Source organism: Hordeum vulgare, chromosome 3H (assembly GCF_904849725.1).
Source record: "Hordeum vulgare subsp. vulgare chromosome 3H, MorexV3_pseudomolecules_assembly, whole genome shotgun sequence".
NCBI lineage: Eukaryota > Viridiplantae > Streptophyta > Magnoliopsida > Poales > Poaceae > Hordeum > Hordeum vulgare.
Window position 1 is genome coordinate 195,188,162 of NC_058520.1, and position 8,244 is coordinate 195,196,405.

Consider the following 8,244-nt stretch of genomic DNA (forward strand, 5'->3'; position numbering starts at 1 on the left):
TTCTCTTGCATTTACTTTTGTTGCGAGTTGCCTCTCGTTTTCCTCTCCCCCACTTCACATTTTCCGTTTTCATTTGCCTTTCTCCTTCGTCGTTTTCTTTTGCCCTTGCCGTTTTCCTTTGCCGGTTCTCTTGATTGCTTGTGTGCTTGTTTGTTTGTTTAAGTCATCATGTCTGAAAACACCAAACTTTGCGACTTCTCGAGCACTAATAATAATGATTTTATTAGTACTCCGATTGCTCCCGCCACTAGTGCGGAATCGTATGAAATCAACACAGCTTTGTTGAATCTTGTTATGAAAGAGCAATTCTCTGGCCTTCCTAGTGAAGATGCCGCATCCCATCTCAATACCTTCATTGAGCTTTGTGATATGCAAAAGAAAAGAGATGTGGATAATGACGTGATTAAGTTGAAACTTTTTCCTTTCTCGTTGCGAGATCGCGCAAAAACTTGGTTTTCTTCTTTGCCTAAAAATAGTATCGATTCTTGGGATAAGTGCAAAGATGCTTACATATCCAAGTATTTTCCGCCGGCTAAGATCATCTCCTTACGCAACGATATCATGAATTTCAAGCAACTTGATCATGAACACGTTGCACAATCTTGGGAGAGGATGAAGTTTATGATTAGAAATTGTCCCGCTCATGGCTTGAGATTGTGGATGATTATACAAATCTTTTACGCTGGCTTGAATTTCGCTTCTCGCAATATCTTGGACTCCGCCTCAGGTGGAACGTTCATGGAAATCACGTTAGGATACGCTACAAAACTCCTAGAAAATATCATGACCAACTACTCTCAGTGGCACACTGAAAGGTCGCCTGCTAGCAAAAAGGTGCACGCTATAGAAGAGATTAACTCGCTTAGTGCTAAGATGGACGAGTTGATGAATTTGGTTGCTAGTAGAAACGCTACCGTAGATCCTAATGACATGCCACTATCTTCTTTGATTGAGAGTGGCAACGCTAGTTTGGACGTGAATTTTGTTGGTAGGAACAATTTTGGCCACAACAATGCTTTTAGAGGAAACTATCTTCCTAGGCCTTTTCCTAGTAACTCCTCTAACAATTATGGCAATTCCTACGGCAACACCTATGGAAATCACAACAAATTACCCTTTGATCTAGACAGTAATATCAAAGAGTTCATCAACTCTCAAAAGATTTTCAATGCGTCCATAGAGGAAAAACTACTCAAAATAGATGATTTGGCTAAGAGCGTTGATAGGATGTCTTGTGATATTGATGCTTTGAAAGTTAGATGCGCTCCTCCCGAGGTCAACTTGGATGAAACTTTTAAAGCTATGTGTATCTCCATGAATGAGAGCAAAGAAAGAACCGCCCAAATTCGCGCTAGACATGAATGGTTTAAAAGGGTGCGTTCTAGTGATGCAAATCACGAAGATCTTAAAGTGATTGGTGTGTCTCCTCTTGAATCTTTGTTTTCGCGTGTCAAACCTACTTATGGAGGGGCTGGATATGAATCCACTTTGGTTGAAAAACGCCCCAATGATTCGGAGTCCACCTATCTTGATGATAAAGGTGTGGAGAGTGGAGTAGAAGAAGTCAAAATTTTGGGTAGTAATGAAACTCACACTTTGGATTTCAAGGAATTCAATTATGATAATTGCTCCTTGTTTGAATGCATTTCTTTGATGCAATCCATTGCAAACTCTCCACATGCTTATAGCCAAAGCAAAGCCTTTACCGCGCATATCGTAGATGCTATGATGAAATCTCTTCAAGAGAAGCTCGAACCAGAAGTCTCTATATCTAGAAAACTTCATGATGAGTGGGAACCTACTATCAAAATCAAGATAAAAAACTATGAGTGCAATGCTTTGTGTGATTTGGGTGCTAGTGTTTCCGCGATTCCAAAGTCTTTATGTGATATTCTTGGTTTTCATGAGATTGAAGAGTGTTCTCTTAATTTGCATCTTGCGGATTCTACTGTCAAGAAACCCATGGGGAGGATCGATGATGTTCTTATTGTTGCAAATAAGAACTATGTACCCGTGGATTTCATTGTACTTGACATACATTGCAATCGTTCATGTCCCATTATTCTTGGTAGACCTTTCCTAAGGACTATTGGTGCTATCATCGATATGAAGGAAGGGAATATTAGATTTCAATTTCCTTTAAAGAAGGGCATGGAGAACTTTCCTAGAAAGAAAATAAGATTGCCTTATGAATCTATGATGAGGGCTACCTATGGTTTGAGCACCAAAGATGACTATACGTGATTTCATCACCTTTCGTCTAGCTAAGGGCGTTAAACAAAAGCGCTTGTTGGGAGGCAACCCAACGAATCTATCCTTTTTCTTTCTGTTTTGTGTTTTCCACACTTTCATAATTCTGTTATGATTGTGTTTTTGTGTTTCTTTTTTGCGTTTGTGCCAAGCAAAACCGTTATGATTAGTCTTGGGGATGATCGTTTGGTCATGGTGGAAAAGTCAGAAACTTTCTGCTCACGAAAAGAATTTTCAATTTTTTCTGTAAGAGCTTTTGAGTTGATTCTTTTTTCTGCTGATTTCTACGCAAATTATTCAGACTGTCGTAATTTTTCAGAATTTCTGAAGTACCCGAGGTATACGAAATATACAAATTGCTACAGACTGGTCTGCTATTAACAGATTCTGTTTTTGTTGTGTTGGTTGCTTATTTTGATGAAACTATGGATAGTATCGGGGGGTATTAGCTATGGAAGATTGAAAGTACAGTAACCCAACATCAGCACAAGTAGAATTTAATTTGCTACAGTACCTAAGGAAGTGGTGGTTTGCTTTCTTGTACTAATGTTATCACGAGTTTCTGTTTAAGTTTCGTGTTGTGAAGTTTTCAAGTTTGGGTGAAGTTCTTATGAACAAAGAGATAAAGAGTGGCAAGAGCTCAAGCTTGGGGATGCCCAAGGCACCCCAAGAGATTCAAGGATGCCGTAAAATCCTAAGCTTGGGGATGCCCCGGGAAGGCATCCCCTCTCTCTCGTCTTCAGTCCATCGGTAACGTTACTTGGGGCTATATTTTTATTCACCACATGTTATGTGTTTTTGCAAGGAGCGTCTTGTACCTTAGGAGACTTTTATTTTTGTTGTGTCACAATCATCCTTGCTGCACACCTAGAGAGAGAGACATGCACACACCGTGATTCTGTCGAGCTTCACTTATATCTTTTGGTAGACAATTCAGCTCACATGTGCTTCACTTATATCTTTTGAGCTAGATACTTTTGCTCTATGTGCTTCACTTATATCTTTTACAGCACAGCGGTGCGTGGCTTGGTAGTTGATCTATGCTTTGAAAGTAGTCTCAAAAGGGGTAGTTATCCAAAGGGATACGAAAACTTCCACCTTCATGTGCATTGAATAGTTAGAGAAGTTTGATTCATCTCAATTAGTTTTGAGTTGTGGTTATGGTAATATTGAAGTCATGCTAGTAAGGTGTTGTGGATCTATAAATACTTGTGTTGAAGTTAGTGATTCCCGTAGCATGCACGTATGGTGAACCGCTATGTCATGAAATCTGAGCATGATTAGTATATTGATTGTCATCCTTTGCGTGGCGGTCGGGATCGCACGATGGTTTATACATACCAACCCTTCCCCTAGGAGTATGCGTTGAATGCTTTGTTTCGATTACTAGTAAAACTTTTGCAACAAGTATATGAGTTCTTCATGACTAATGTTGAGTCCATGGTTTAGATGCACTTTCACCTTCCGCCATCACTATCTTCTTAGTGTTGTGCAACTTTCGCCGGTGCACAAAACCCACCATTAGCCTCCCTCAAAACAGCCACCATACCTACCTATTATGGCTTTTTCAAAGTCATTCCGAGATATATTGACATGCAACTACCACCATGACATGTGCCACCACGTCTACATTGCCATTGCATGATCGTCAGATAGCTAGCATGATGTTTCCATTGATGTCTATGCCATGCTAGATCATTGCCACGGTACACTACCGAAGGCATTCCATATAGAGTCATAGTTGCTCTCAGTTTTGAGTTGAAAGTGTGATGATCATCATTAATGGAGCATTGTCCCACGTGAGGAAATAAAAGAGGCCAAAGAAGCCCACCAAAAAGAAGAGGCCAAAGAGCCCACCAAAAAAATGAGAGAAAAAGAGAGAAGGGACAACGCTACCACTTTTTCCACACTTGTGCATATTAAGCACCATTATCTTCATGATTGAGAGTCTCTCGTTTTGTCACCACCATATAGCTAGTGGGAAATTTTCATTATATAACTTAGCTTGTATATTCCAATGATAGGCTTCCTCAAAATTGCCTTAGGTCTTCGTGAGCAAGCAAGTTGGATGCACACCCACTGGTTTTCTTTAAGAGCTTTCACATACTCATAGCTCTAGTGCATCATTTGTATGCCAATCCCTACTCATTCACATTGATATCTATTGATGAGCATCTCCACAGCTCATTGATATGCCTAGTTAATGTGACTATCTTCTCCTTTTTTGTCTCGCAACCTCCACTACATTCCACACCATCTATAGTGCTATAACCATGGCTCACGCTCATGTATTGCGTGAGAGTTGAAAAGGTTTGAGAAAGTAAAGGTGTGAAACAATTACTTGGCCAATACCGGGGTTGTGCATGATTTAAATTCGTTGTGCAATGATGATAGAGCATAGCCAGACTATATGCTTTTGTAGGGATAACTTTCTTTTGGCCTTGTTATTTTGAAAGTTCATGATTACCTTGCTAGTTTGCTTGAATTATTATTGTTTCCACGTCAATAGCAAACTATTGTTTTGAATCTAATGGATCTGAACATTCACGTCACATAAGAGGAATTGCAAAGGACACCTATGATAGGTAGCATGAAAGCATCAAAAATTCATTCTTATCACTTCCCTACTCGAGGACGAGCAGGAGTTAAGCTTGGGGATGCTTGATACGTCTCAAACGTATCTATAATTTTTTATGGTTTCACGCTGTTATCTTCTCTTCTTTGGTTGTTTTATGTACCTTTTATATCTTTTTGGGGACTAACTTATCAATTCAGTGCCAAGTGCCAGTTCCTGTTTTTTTCGTGTTTTTGACTCTTTTCATATCTGACTTTGGAACGGAGTCCAAACGGAAGAAAAACCCCGAAATGATTTTTTCCCGAACGGAAGAAGATCAGGGGGCCTTTGGGCCAGGCCAGGTGGGCTCCAGGGAGCCCACAAGCCCCCACTCCACCACCAGGGGGGCGGCGGTGGGCAGGCTTGTGGCCTCCCTGGCCGCCCCCTGACCTAGGTCTTTGGCCTATAAATTCCCAAATATTCCTCAAAAAATCAGGGGAGCCTCGAAAATACTTTTCCGCCGCCGCAAGCTTCCGTTTCCGCGAGATCTCATCTGGAGACCCTTCCCGGCGCCCTGCCGGAGGGGACTTTGGAGTTGGAGGGCTTCTTCATCATCATCATCGCCCCTCTAATGACTCGTGAGTAGTTCATTTTAGACCTACGGGTCCGTAGTTAGTAGCTAGATGGCTTCTTCTCTCTCTTGGATCTTCAATACAAAGTTCTCCATGATCTTCATGGAGATCTATCCGATGTAATCTTCTTTGGCGGTGTGTTTGTCGAGATCCGATGAATTGTGGATTTGTGATCAGATTATCTATGATATATATTTGAGTCTTTGCTGATTTCTTATATGCATGATTTGATATCCTTGTAAGTCTCTCCGAGTCTTGGGTTTTGTTTGGCCAACTAGATCTATGATTCTTGCAATGGCAGAAGTGCTTGGTTTTGGGTTCTGCCATGTGGTGACCTTTCCCAGTGACAGTAGGGGCAGCAAGGCACACATCAAGTAGTTGCCATCAAGGGTAAAAAGATGGGATTTTTATCATTGGTTTGAGATTATCCCTCTACATCATGTCATCTTGCTTAAGGCGTTACTCTGTTCTTATGGACATAATACACTAGATGCATGCTGGATAGCGGTCGACGTGTGGAGTAATAGTAGTAGATGCAGAAAGTATCGGTCTACTTGTTTTGGACGTGATGCCTATAGATATAATCATTGCATAGATATCGTCACGACTTTGCGCGGTTCTATCAATTGCTCGATAGTAATTTGTTCACCCACCGTCTACTTGCTTTCATGAGAGAAGCCACTAGTAAACACTACGGCCCCCCGGGTCTATTCACATCCATCGTTTACACCTCTGCTTTTACTTTGCTTTGTTACTTTGTTGCTTTCAGTTCTCACTTGGCAAACAATCTATAAGGGATTGACAACCCCTTCATAGCGTTGGGAGCAAGCTTTTGTGTTTGTGCAGGATCTTGAGATACTCCTCCACCGGATTGATACCTTGGTTCTCAAACTAAGAAATACTTACCTTCATTGTGCTACATCACCCTTTCCGCTTAAAGGGAACACCAACGCAAGGATCCAAGGCCACGGGGGAAATCCTTTGCATACTTGCCTAGGAAGTCCCTTAAGGTGTAGCCGCAGCTGAAGGATTCCTGGTGCCGTCGACACACCTGTTTCTCGCGCCATTGGAAGGACTTTTGTGCATTAGCATAGCTGGCATCAGAAACAGACCCTCGTGGTAAGGTTGATCGTGTTATGGCATGGTCAATAACCTTACAGAGTTGGTTTAGCAATTGCTAAGGCGTGACGTCCTCACACGTTCGTAGTCAGATCATCAAAGTCTACTCCATCAAAAACGATAGCCACCATCTCATCGAAAGATAGGGACAACCTCACCTTTATCAAGTGGTATCAGATTTTCCAGATTGCTCGGTGAGATTTTACCAGTTTTTCGTAGTTTAATTGAATCTGTTCTTCATACCTATAGTCCATAAAAAAGCCACACAAAAAACTTAGGGTTAGTTCATCAAATCCGAACAAATCTGAGCCTGTTGCAATTTTTTGTTCGGTGTTTTGCTTTGTTGAATTTGCGGTTGCATCATCGTGTAGAGTTGTTGCTCTTAGCATGTAGTCTTTTAGAGTTTCAATTTCTGTTCACAGGTTGTCACGCCACCGTCGCACCATCTTCATCGCATCTGCCATGTACAACCACCGCACCATCTTCATTGCATCTACCATATCCCACCACCGCACCATCTTCAGCACTTCTGCCATATACCACCACCGCACCATCGTCATCACATGTGCCATATCCCACCACTGCACCATCTTCATCGCATCTGCCATATACCATCACCACACCATCTTCATCGCATCTGCCATATATCACCACCCACCATCATCCACTGCCATATATCACCACCCCATATCTGCCTTTAATCTGAGTTCCTCAGTTATTAGGTTTGTTTTCGAGTTGTATCTCTTTCTGGTTTCGTGTTTCCTTGCCTAAGTAGGTCTCGAAAAAAAAGAGTTTGGTAGCCACCCTCCGTTCAGGCCAAAAAAATTGAAAAACCCATGGTCAAATTTGTTTGGCTATCCTATTTTTAGGTGTAGTAGAGCGTTTTGAGATAGTCAGTTTTATAGAATTATTTTTTGGGTAGTTTCCCGTTTTTGCTCCAAACGTCCAAAAAATCAAAAAAAGACAAAAAAAAAGTTCGTGCCTATCCTGTTTTTAGACCTTCAGAAGAGTTTTGAGACACTCGCCATTATAGTGATTTTGTGGGAAAAAAGAGCGCAAAAAAGGCGCCAAAAAATTTCAGAGTATGCTCTTCCTTTGATTACGTGTAGCGTCATGATTTTGTTGGTATTCTAGGCTTGCGTCTCTAGTACGGTCTAGCCTAGGACCAGCACGGTACCGTCGCTGAGCATCTTTTTAACTTTGCATCTCTGAACTGATTATTGTTGACCATTCTTACTACCATATTATAAGCCTTCCCAACTCCACATACATGTATGTCGTGTGTTTGACACCACCTGGCAGTCGCTCTATCCAAGCTTTGAGATTTTTGACTACAATGGTTGCCAATCACCACGTGCTTCTCGGTAAGAACTCGTAAGAATTTGAGATTTTCTTGATGGATTTGTGACAAAACACCACCACCACCGCTTCCTAGCAGTATGTAGGTTCATAATCTTGTGTGTTCCTATTGCTACTAAACATGCGAAGATCACAAGCCGACGAGACCAACTGGGAGAGCCTGACCAACAAGGAGATCCATGATAAATTTCAGCAAATGATGGTTGACCAGGTACAAGACTTCGTACCAGCCTTGGAGAGGCCATGGAGAAGCTAGACGGTTTGGTGAAGAAATTCAACACCAAGATGGATGCCAAGGTTAATGAGGTGCTTGCCCGTCTACCACCACAA